Consider the following 11,144-nt stretch of genomic DNA (forward strand, 5'->3'; position numbering starts at 1 on the left):
TTGCCTGGGCTGCTACCATGCTACTAATCTAGGGAAAGGCTTTAAACTCCCACTATCTATCCCAAGTGACCCCCATTTACACACCCTGATCACACTGCTCCCTGAGGAATTTTGCAGACAGGAGTTAACTACAGTTCCAAACGCAATGGTTTTTTATGTCCACATAACTGACCCTAGTGGAGTTAATCTGAATTTACAAACAGTGAAACATCAGAACTGGGCCCAATAGGTCTGAGTCAGTATTCCCCTGAACGAAGGGCAGTTTGCAAACTTCAAAACACAGGAATGAGGGGATGAATGCTAGACAAATACATACATACACTTGAACATACTGACTCCCTTTGGGTATTAAAATCAGGTTTTTTTCCCCAGAGAAAAGCTGTAACCGAGTGACAAATGCACATGCCCCTCCAACATCTTTGCATGAAAAACTCTGAAGCACAGCAGTAATTAAACACTCCCTGGGTCAAAAAAATTATTATTTAAGAAAACATCTTCAAGAGTCCTCTGTTTGAAGCAGAGCAAACAGATCACTGTACAGCAAAGATGAAAGGGAAAGCAAAAGCGTTGTTGAATCACATCATGATTATGTCAACATGTGGAAAAGGCTATTATCCTAGCTGTGCTCTTTCATCCAGGCAAAACTGAAAGCAGAGTCATTATTCAGATGAAGCCCTCTTTTCATACTGGAATAGTTTTTTGATATGCAGTCAATATATTACAATAATTATTGTGATGTTTGATGTATAATCCATACAAACAAAATGTTAATATTAAGTTCTGGACTGTGCAGATGTGTCTGAATGGACTTAGCAATAATATTTAGTGTTTATATAAAGCTGTATGTGTTCAAAGTACTGAACAGATGTTAAATTAAACCTCAGAATACCCCTATAAGGTGGATAAATGTAATCCCCATTTTACAGATTGGGGAAAACAGGTGAAGTGACTTAACCAAGCCCCTCAATAAATCAGTCAGTGGCAGAAGCATGATTAGAACTCAGGATCTCTTAACTTCCAACCCTGTGCTTATTGCTCCAGACCAGAATGCCTTCCACTGGGCATAACGGTCTACCACTGGCAAATCTATTACTAGGAATAATACCCATAGCAACTCGATTTTGCACTTGAATCAGGAGATTCCAAATTTAAGGCTGCACAAGCGCTCTCAAGTCTGCTGCCCCATTGTGCATATAAATTGTGGTACAGACTGTAGTTACATGATCATATTCTATACCTTTTAAAATTACACACAAAAAATACGTTAAGAAAACATTAAGGTTGCACTTATCAAGCACTGGCAAGTTAGGAAATGCCACAATTAAGGTTGCCTGTGCAACCTTAATTTGATCTTGCTCTGTATATGTACAATGACAGTGTCTTTAATCACATACTTTTTTGTCTGCAAAACCTCTGCCTTATTCAGTACATAGAATGGACAGTGCTCACTGAAGAAGCAGCTATTCAATAGCTTGTTTTCTCTTCATGCAAACCTATGGCTTCATGGGTTATTTATTGCACACTCATAATTTTGTCTTCAGAGCAGGCATTAAATAATTTCTCCATCAGCTTTTGTATGGTGCTTATCACTGCAGTATTAGAGTGCTTCACAAACAATTTATTTTCACAATGCCCCTGACATGAGGTGGTATTATCCCCATTTTACAGATAGCAAACGGAGGTACAAAGAGCTCAAGGTCAAAAAGTATCCACTAATTTAGAGATGCCTAGGACCTGTTTTTTCCAGAGTACTTTATATGTTCCAAGCACAGTTCGCATTGACTTCACTTGAAGCTGTGAGCACTTAGCACTTCTGCAAACCAGATCCCAGGGTCTCAAGTCTGGCACCCAGAAAATGAGGAACACAGAAATAGAGACTACCTGTGAAAAGTTTGGTTTAAGCAACTTACCCAGCATCACATAGGAACTCTGTGGCAGAGGCAGCATTTTCCAGGGCAGCATTCAACTGGCTTAACCATGAGACCATCCCTTCTCTTCCTGCAACCCTTTATGCTACACATCTTCCAGCTTCTGAAATAAATGAAGCAGGGGTCCTACAGACAACCGTCTCCTTCATTACACAACACTGATTCATCCCCAGAGCAGGTCCACCTGTGCACTGAATGAAGGGATCCTGTGGGGGTGGGGAATATAATAATTAATTAGGACTATCATAATGCATAATCACAAGGGAGTTGAGTTAAGATTGCACAGGCAACCTTAAATGTGGTATTTCCTAACTTTTGACAGCTTGACTTTGCAACCTTATTATTTTAATGGATTTTTGTATGTAATCTAGGATTTTTTTTTTTTTTAAAAATCAGAACAGCAAATTCCATCATGTGGCATCATATTGATACTTACATGGGTCACCAGCAGTGCTGGAACCCTTAGATCTGCCACACAGACCTCTATCACTTGCATCAATGGAGTAAATTATGGCAGCAGTAGGCAGTCATTCTCTGCATGGACCAACACTAGCAGGGACTGGGACACTTTGCTCTCAGCAAACAGCTGTGAAAACCACTGGCAGAGGAATGGTGAGACTCCAATGAGGGTTTCATTCAGGCTATGGAGGAGTGTGCGCTCTTAGTGGGCCTATTCCCTCACCTCCCCCCAGCATGAACTTTCTTCTTTGTCCCCTTTTGTGTATTCAAGTGCTCTCTCTTCCCCACCCCAAGCTCGTTGTCCCAGACCCATTCTCACCTAGCCAGTCCCCTCGTGCCCAGCCACTCCTAATCTTTCTTCTCGCTCCTTACCTGATCCATCTCTCCCAAGCGCTATCCTCCAGTCATCTCACCCACTTGCAGATTTCCAATCCCCATTGGCTCACAGTCCCAATCTCCCTCCCTGGTCTGCTCATGCAATCTCAGTATCCCCCCTTGCCTGGCTACTTGTCCCCCTCTCTTTGCCCAGTCCCAGTCTCCTGTGCACGTCAGCTCCTTACCAGATCTAGCTCCTCTCACGTCCTGCCCTCTGCCAAACTAGTTCTCAGCCCCAGCCTCCTTGCCCAGCTAGTATATTGTTTTCCTTTTTTATATTGATGTCACTATCCTACTTGTTCTTTTTAGCAACAGACTTTTTTAATACAACACATTCATTGTGCTAAGGTCCACAGATACATTACAATGGATACATCAGTCTGCTTGCAGCTTGGGGGGCAGAATGAGACCTGTCAGTCACTCCCCAGTGGCCGGTGACTCAGGCAGGCCTCCCTGGTGCAGAGCTTTTCTGAGAGAGAAACTCCAAACTTTTTCAGAAGTTTAGACTAACAGTTTGGCTCAGTGTTTCTGTCTAATTCCCAGCTGTATTTGATTTTTTGGGGTGATTGGCTCCTCAGCTCTGTTCCTCCTTCTGAGGTATTTGTGCAATGGCTGGTGGCCATGCATGCTTCACGGAGCAAGCCAGACAGAGAAAAGAGAAACAAAAGGGAAGAGCCTGCATCTCCTTCACCAGGGAGCTTGGGTGGCTCTGGGGGCAGAGTGCAGTTCTCTCCTTCAGCTTAGTCCAGGTGGGTTGCCTCAGTCCATCCTCCTTCCCCAGCAGGAAAGAAGCCAGACAAGATTAGAAAAGAACCGGCTCCAGGGCAAGCAGCCCCCCACTCCTGCATCTCCTTGAGGGGAGTGAAGGCTCAAGTCACTACGGCTTGCATCAGCAGGCACATGCCTCTATGTAGCTCAGCTGCTTCCCCCACCCTTTGCTTTCTGGCCAATCACAGTTGGAGGACACTGGACACCGAATGGATGCTGCCAACTTTGGAGAGTGCAGTCTGGATTATTTAGGCCCAGCTCTCTTCGCCACTGAGTCAGAACCCTCTCTGCACTGTTAGATGTCACCGAGGGCACGAACAAGGCCCTGCCATCCCTGCCTATCCTGGGCCACTATGTCCCCTACCTACCATCCCATAAGTTTTCCCTCTGTGTAGCGTATGTAACCCTTCTGCCCATCAGAGTTGGCAGCAACAAGGGCCGGGTTCAATATCTAGGGGATCCATTCCAATAACACAATGCAAACCGGCTCGAGCCCCCACCCAGTGACCTGGGACAAATATATACCACCCCCGCTGGGCACCTCCAAGAGGCAATACTTCCCCTCTCGCAAGCACATAGTCTGAGTGTAGCAAAAAGCCTTTTAATAACAGAGAGAAACAATGTGGCATTATGTTGGGGAAACACCACCAACAGGATTCATAACACAAGCCATGAGCAAAAAAAAACCACCCCAAGCAAATTGGGGCATGCCCCTTTCCCTCGGGTTCTTGAGTCCCAGCACCCAAACCTCTCTTGAGTCCAGCAATCCACAAATCACCCAAAGTCCAAAAAGTCCAGCCCCAGAGTTCAAAAGTTCATCTGCATAGTGTTACTCCCCAGTCTGGCTAAGTCTCCCCAGTCTGTGTGTGGGGGAAAGGGGTAAGGGGCACCTTACGTGTCCTGAAGCTGACTGCCCCACAGGGCTCTGCTCAGCTCGCCGTCTCACGAACGGCTCCGCTCTGCACAGCTCGCCGTCTCACGAACGGCTCTGCACAGCTCGCCGTCTCACGAACACACCGCTGTCTCACAGACGGCTCCGCTCCACCACGACCGGCTCCACTCCGCACAGCTCGCCGTCTCACGAACAGCTCTGCTCAGCTCGCCGTCTCACGAACACACCGCTGCACTCTAGATCTTCCGACTCCCCACTACTTGACACAGTGCTCAGTGATTTCAGCTCTCAGTGATTTCAGCTCATAGTAGTGGGGGCCTTAGTGCTGGTGCACCTTAAGGCCAAAGTGAATGCAGCACAGTACCTGTAGCAAGACTCTTAATAGACCCAAAATTTGCTCTGACATTCCACAGTGGAGAGAGACAGAGGTGCAATTGGTGCTTCAGGCCCTCACAAAGGGGCCTACACCACCAGGTACTAATACCTGTCTCAAGTCTCTCTCAATTCACACAGTTTTGGAACCCATGACCCTTGCCTAGCAAGTGCTACTTAGTTGATGGTGAGTCCCTCCATCATAGCAAAAGGCCAAGTACAGTTCCAAGCACAGTTCCCATAATCAGGGTAATAACAATTTATTCTTCCTGCCCCAATAACAGAGACACTGGGGATCCCACAGCAGCCGAAGTGACCATTTGGGCAGCTATGGCCTCAGTCTAGGCGGGGTGGGTGTGCCTGTGCAAATGAGATCAGCCCCTGAAGTTTTTTTTTTCCACAACTTGCCACACCTCACCACCAGATGTCAGGGTGGAGCTCATCCTGACACTGCTTACACGTACAATAGTGGGATTCTTTCACAGGGTCCCTTTTGGGTATTACTCCATCTGCCCAATAGCATGCCTGCCATGCAGATGCTCTGGCTTCATTCTTACCTCACTTCCCAAATATTTCCATGGTCTTTTTCAGATAAGAGGTTAACTGACTTATCTCACCACTGGTTATAAATTCATTCCATTCAATACCTAGCTTTTTCCTGAGGCATTTGCTTTCGAAGGTATGGAGACACGCGGCCATACCTTCAGTTGATCTCCAGCTTTCACATCCATACGTTAAGATGGAAATAACATGAGTTCAAGGTTCGTCATTTGGTCTAAATTGAAGATAACTAATGATCAAACCTTGTTTAAGCTGATGAATGCATCTCCCCTGCTGACACCACTAACATTTCACCACCGCCACTGCCCCAGTGGAATACCATAGAATAGATGGGGTAAAACTTCTCGGAGACCATTGCTGAGACCCAGGCCAACATTCCCAGAAGAGGCCTGTCTGGGGAAGGTGAGACAAATTCAGTCTCTAGGAGGACAGGGAGATCGCTAGCCACTGAAAATATTTTTGGAGCAGTCTCTGAGCCCCGTTTCCCTCCCATCTCTGAAGCAGGATTATGGGGACAAACTCCTAAAGAGGGAAATAAATATCAGTGCTGTTTTCCCAGCTCACCTTCATGGAGTGCTGTATGGCAGATCACTGCAGAAAAGACCAGGTCATAGACACGAAACTTCTCTGGACATGTTCTTGAGCGCGCACACACAAAATGGAAATTCTTCTGCCTTAGGGGAGGAAGGCCACCTGTACAAAAATCAGAGTCAAATAATAATACTAATATATACATATATGTATAAAAAACCCAAATCTCTCCCCTTCAGCCCCCAAACCCTCCATCCCCCAAAGGGTGGATTCTCAGGCACCGTCCTGTGAAACTATGCTTAGGAGGCCTGCAATTGCCCTAGATAAACTACACCCCTCCTCATGCTGCCCAGGAAGATGTAATAGAGGGATAGGATTTCCTTCCACCACTAAAAGACTGGGAGAGTATCAGTCTGTCATCCCCCATCTGCCACTTCATGTTGCCATGACTTACCTACTGGGATGTCATTCCTTGCTGCTTTGGTTCACCATTCCCTGAAGCCCAGGTTATTGTTTCCAGTTTCTCAAACTGCCATGCCTTACCAACACCTCAACCCCTCCCCCCCAGCTGCTGGCCATGGAGTGATGAGAGAGACAGGAGCCCGGATGTGGAAGAACAAGCAGGCAGTAAGGGACCCCTTGACTCACCATTTATTTCTTGTCCCCCATCCTCCATTTTATATGGCCAGAAGGCTCCTCGGTGTGAAAATTCAACCTGGTGTCAGTACTGAAGGTAACTGTGGTTATTTTCCCCTGAGGATCAGAGTCTCTTTTTCTAACTGAGGGAGATTTTTAGTTGGAAGAGCAGCCTCCTCACTATACAGGCCATTCATAGACAACCAAATCCAGGAAAGTATCGCCTCAGGCCCCTTATTTGGTCTTGAAAAACTAAGGGGGCATCAGACGGACCCCCCCACCAAAAATTATGAACTGTTATCTGACACCCACGTTATTCAGTTTTCACAAGGAATGGTATTGGAGGTTGGCATTACGGTCCCTCTCAACCTAAAAATCCCACAAGCCTAACAGCATCTCCCTAAATAAGATAGTGGGATACAAATCTGTTTCACGCAGCTATATGGCACCTTGAGATCAGATGCTCAAGCAATTCAGTTCCCAGCCCTCTTAGCGATACAGTGAGAAACTTTATGGACAGCTGAGGCTATTCAGTCATTGGAAGTTGACTTACTATCCTAGCTCCTGCCAGACACTATTGAAAGAAATACAGGGTAAATGGCAAGTTGAAGCAGTCCATGAAGTACAACCGGAAACAATACCATTCAGCAAGTTGTTGCTAGAACAAGTGCAAGGTGTGAGGTCAGGTGAGTAGCTGCTCTCAGTTGCCTCAGAGCTATTTTCATGACTCCCAATTAGACATACCAGTTTGGGAGCAAAAGGCTACATACAGCTTTGGTCATGGTGAGGTTTCTGGATCCATTGCCCAGAGAAGGTACCCTAGGAGCAAGAATCACAGGAACAGCTTTGTCCCATTCTCAAACTCAAACCATGGAAATTCCAGGACATGAACGAAGCCATCCATCACTTCAGACTGGAGCTACACAACCCGGTCCACATCTTATTTCTAACCTCTGAATCTAGGACAAACAGGGCATCTGAATAATTTCTAAAGAAGGTTTATCTACACATTTCCATTTTATGATCCCATGGACAATTCTTCTACTTTACATATAGATGGTAGTGAAAGAAGTTGGGGGGGGGGAAGGGGTAGAGAAGAAGAGAAGGAAGACCATTTGAGCTGAAAGTGTACTCAGGGTCCCTCTCTAGGATAATGGTAGTATTAAAATTGGCTTTAAGGAAGAAGGAAATTCACTTTCATCTCTTCCTGGACAATTTTTCTGGTCAGGGTTCTGTACAGAGAGAGAGAGCGCTGAGGCAAACAGAAGAATACCATTTCTGGAATATCTTGGATTCGTGATTAACTTCCCTCACACCATATGTCTATCACAGGCCTGGACTGAAGATGAATACTATCAGGTACTAGCTCTCATCTCAGAAGAATATTAACAGAAGATTATGGCCACAAAGGAAAATGAGTGGTGTCTCACACAAAATCCAGTTCTTACTGGAGCCTATTGAGAATGCTGATCTCATGACAGATGTGCTTCAATGAACCAGAGCTCCTATGAGACCTGTTCAGTAATTCTTGCTATCCCCCTGCATCTCACCCCATCACATCCATTGGCAAGGATCAAGGCCCCATCATATATTCTCCACTCCCTCAACCAAGTGTAGACAAAAAAAATTTTTTTTTTAAAGGGATCCACCCATTAGTGCATCAGGAAGAGTAAGCCTTATATCAAAATGCCAGCTGGGACTAATGCTGGGGGCTCATTCAGGTCTCAATTTCTTCTGGTACCTTTCCCCTGCACTCTTTCAATCCAGAGCATCCACCAGTTGAAACACGATTTACTAAAGCTTCAGGGTGCTTTTCTTTCCATAGATAAAAGACTTGTTCTGCCTGAGGATCAATGTGTCTGAGGGAGTTTTACATAAACTAGGGGAAACATGATCATTCCAACTCAGGGAGGGAAAAAAAAAAAAAATCAACTTCTCCTGTCCTGTCCTGACCAGAGCAAAGTTTCCTATCTTTATGCGCACTCCATATCAAGAGCTAAGATGAATACCAAGATTTATTATAGCAGAAGATGGATTAAGCAGAGTGGAATCTGTACCCAGAAATACCCTCACTCAGGCAATTTGGTGAGCTAGTGATTGACATCTGCATCTAGAAACAACAGAAAGCCATATTGGCCTCTCCATGTGTCAGGACCTGGATTGTGAGGTGGTGAATGACCTCTCACAAAACTGAGCAATGTGTATGTTATATGTCTTTCTACTGTTGCCCAGGACCATACAAAAGATAAGAAGGAGAGCATGGCAGTGATACTGTTTTTGCCTTTGTGGGTGAAGAGGCTATGGATTTCAGGCAATTAACTAGCACTGAATTTTCTGATGCCTCTATGTCACAGGGGCCGTCTGCCATTGAAAAAAACAGTTCTTCATCTGGGTTCAGACAGGTTAAAAATTATCACTCTCAGACTATAAAAGTAATTCAACAAAAACAAATTCTGCTGGCTGGTGCAAAGCCCATAGTTTAACTACCATGTAAAAGAAGTAAAACAGTCTTGAATTCCTCCAGGAGGGCTAATGTGGGTGTATAAGAGCGTCCAAGCAGAAAGGTAAATCCCTATAATGTTTTCACGTTCAAGAAAAGTAAGTTTGGTACAAATCCCAGCATTAAATGCTTCCTTAGGACATCAGTGCTTATTCCAGCCCAATAAAGGTCAGAAAACAATAACCTTAGAATCTCATTCTGCTCCTTCAGCACCTGCCTAGATCAAACTCCTGCACACGATACATCATACTTCCTATCCATTAAAGCAGACCCCGCCAATAGCTACTGTCTTCACTCAGATGAATGTTTAAATTGGGAGCTTACTCGGATGACACCCAGTTTAGTACTTGCAATTCAGACATTAGTCCTCACTACAATCAGAATATTAAATCCCCTAAGTAAACTCAATAAATAGTCTTCCTTCTGTTAGGCATCAAAGTCCAGTCCTTAGAAGCACTGACAATCTCAGGCACAGGAATCATGTTTTCTGTATTGAGACCTGCTAGGTGGCCACAGGGCATCAATACATAAATTCACCAAAATTCTACATATTGGTTAGCCAATGCATACTGGCAGAACTCTTCTCCCCACTTTATATATCCTCCATCCTCCCCTGGACACTAATATCTCAGCTGGTATATATTTAAAGAACCACAAGCTTCCCATCTTGGAGGCACAGTGCTGTGAAAATCTCATCACAATGAATCTGGGTGCCTTAGAACAATGAATGGGCCTGCTTACCTGAAAATATACCTTCTTTGCGTAATAAGGCCCATAGATCAGCCTGGAGACACATGGAACATCCAGAATAGAGATGTCAATTGGATTTGCTTTGTTGCCATGGTCTGCAGTAAGAGAATTTGTGCTTTTTCCTCACTCTAGAAAAATAGATATGAATTATCCTGACTGGGGAGGTTAGTTCAAGAGAACTTCAGGAAGCAGGGTACTCCCCTCCTACCAGGGACTTGCAGATCTAGCTCTTCCCCCAAGCTGCAAGTAGGCAGACATACCCATTGTAACAATCTACCTGAATATTGCCTCTCTGAGTAATAAGATCTATAAACACAGAAAAGTTTTCCTATTCTCTTTCACCAAGCATTTTAATGGTTGTCAGGATTAGAGTACTATACATTCTTTTCAATGTGTTTTGGAATAGTCTGCGTTTAATGTGGAAAAAGTACTGAATGCAAGCAAATAATTGTACAACACTGGAAATCACACTCAAAGCCTAGCATAAGACTCTGGATTACAATATGAATCATTGATGCAGCTTTAAACGAAAATGTTTGCACAGATTAATGTATCAAAGAACAGTTTGATTAGTCATTAACATTTGTCCCCATGTACAAAGAATATATTTTGCTCACACTTGTAATCTTTCCCTTGTATTTAAGTTAGTCTCTCTGTTCTTCTCTATTCTTTGTATAATTTAGTTTTACATATATACATAAATGCACACTGATGACTAGGTCTTTTTGGTATTGCTTGATTGTATTGACTGAACTTTCATGAACTTTTTCTTTAAAATCTCAGAAGTTATTAAAACAGAAATAGAAACTGTGTTACTCATGACAGACATGACAAACATTCATTGTTACTCATCTCTTCCACAGCATCGCTCTAAGAAAGGGTGGCATTCAATGTATTAAGAAGCTTTATGCCAGCACAGCATGAAAACTGTTGCAGATGCTCCCCATCACCCATCATAAATAAAACAGGCTCCTTGCAAGGTCTGCAGATTGTCACATTTGATGTGATTGGTTTTGGCATGTGACAATGCAAGACAAGCAAGTCAGAGGGTGCCCTTCAATAATACAAATGGTCTAGATTGATTTATACTGATCCCATTTATACTGAGAAATGCAGCTGCTACTGGACTTTCAGAAGCTCTCATGGCATGTTGAGCAGCTTAAATGAGGAAAATGTGTACACGACTTCTGTAGATAATTAGTTTTTCAAAAAAGATTCTGAGAGGCTCATGAGAGATACACAGATAAGGGATATTGATGTTTTAAATGTGCTTTGGGTAATTCAATTAAGATTCAGATACATTATGTTATTCATATACAATACCTTCCTTTTAGTAATGAGTAAAATATTGTTTAGACAACAGTAGATACCT

This window comes from Natator depressus, chromosome 2 (genome assembly GCF_965152275.1).
Source record: "Natator depressus isolate rNatDep1 chromosome 2, rNatDep2.hap1, whole genome shotgun sequence".
NCBI lineage: Eukaryota > Metazoa > Chordata > Testudines > Cheloniidae > Natator > Natator depressus.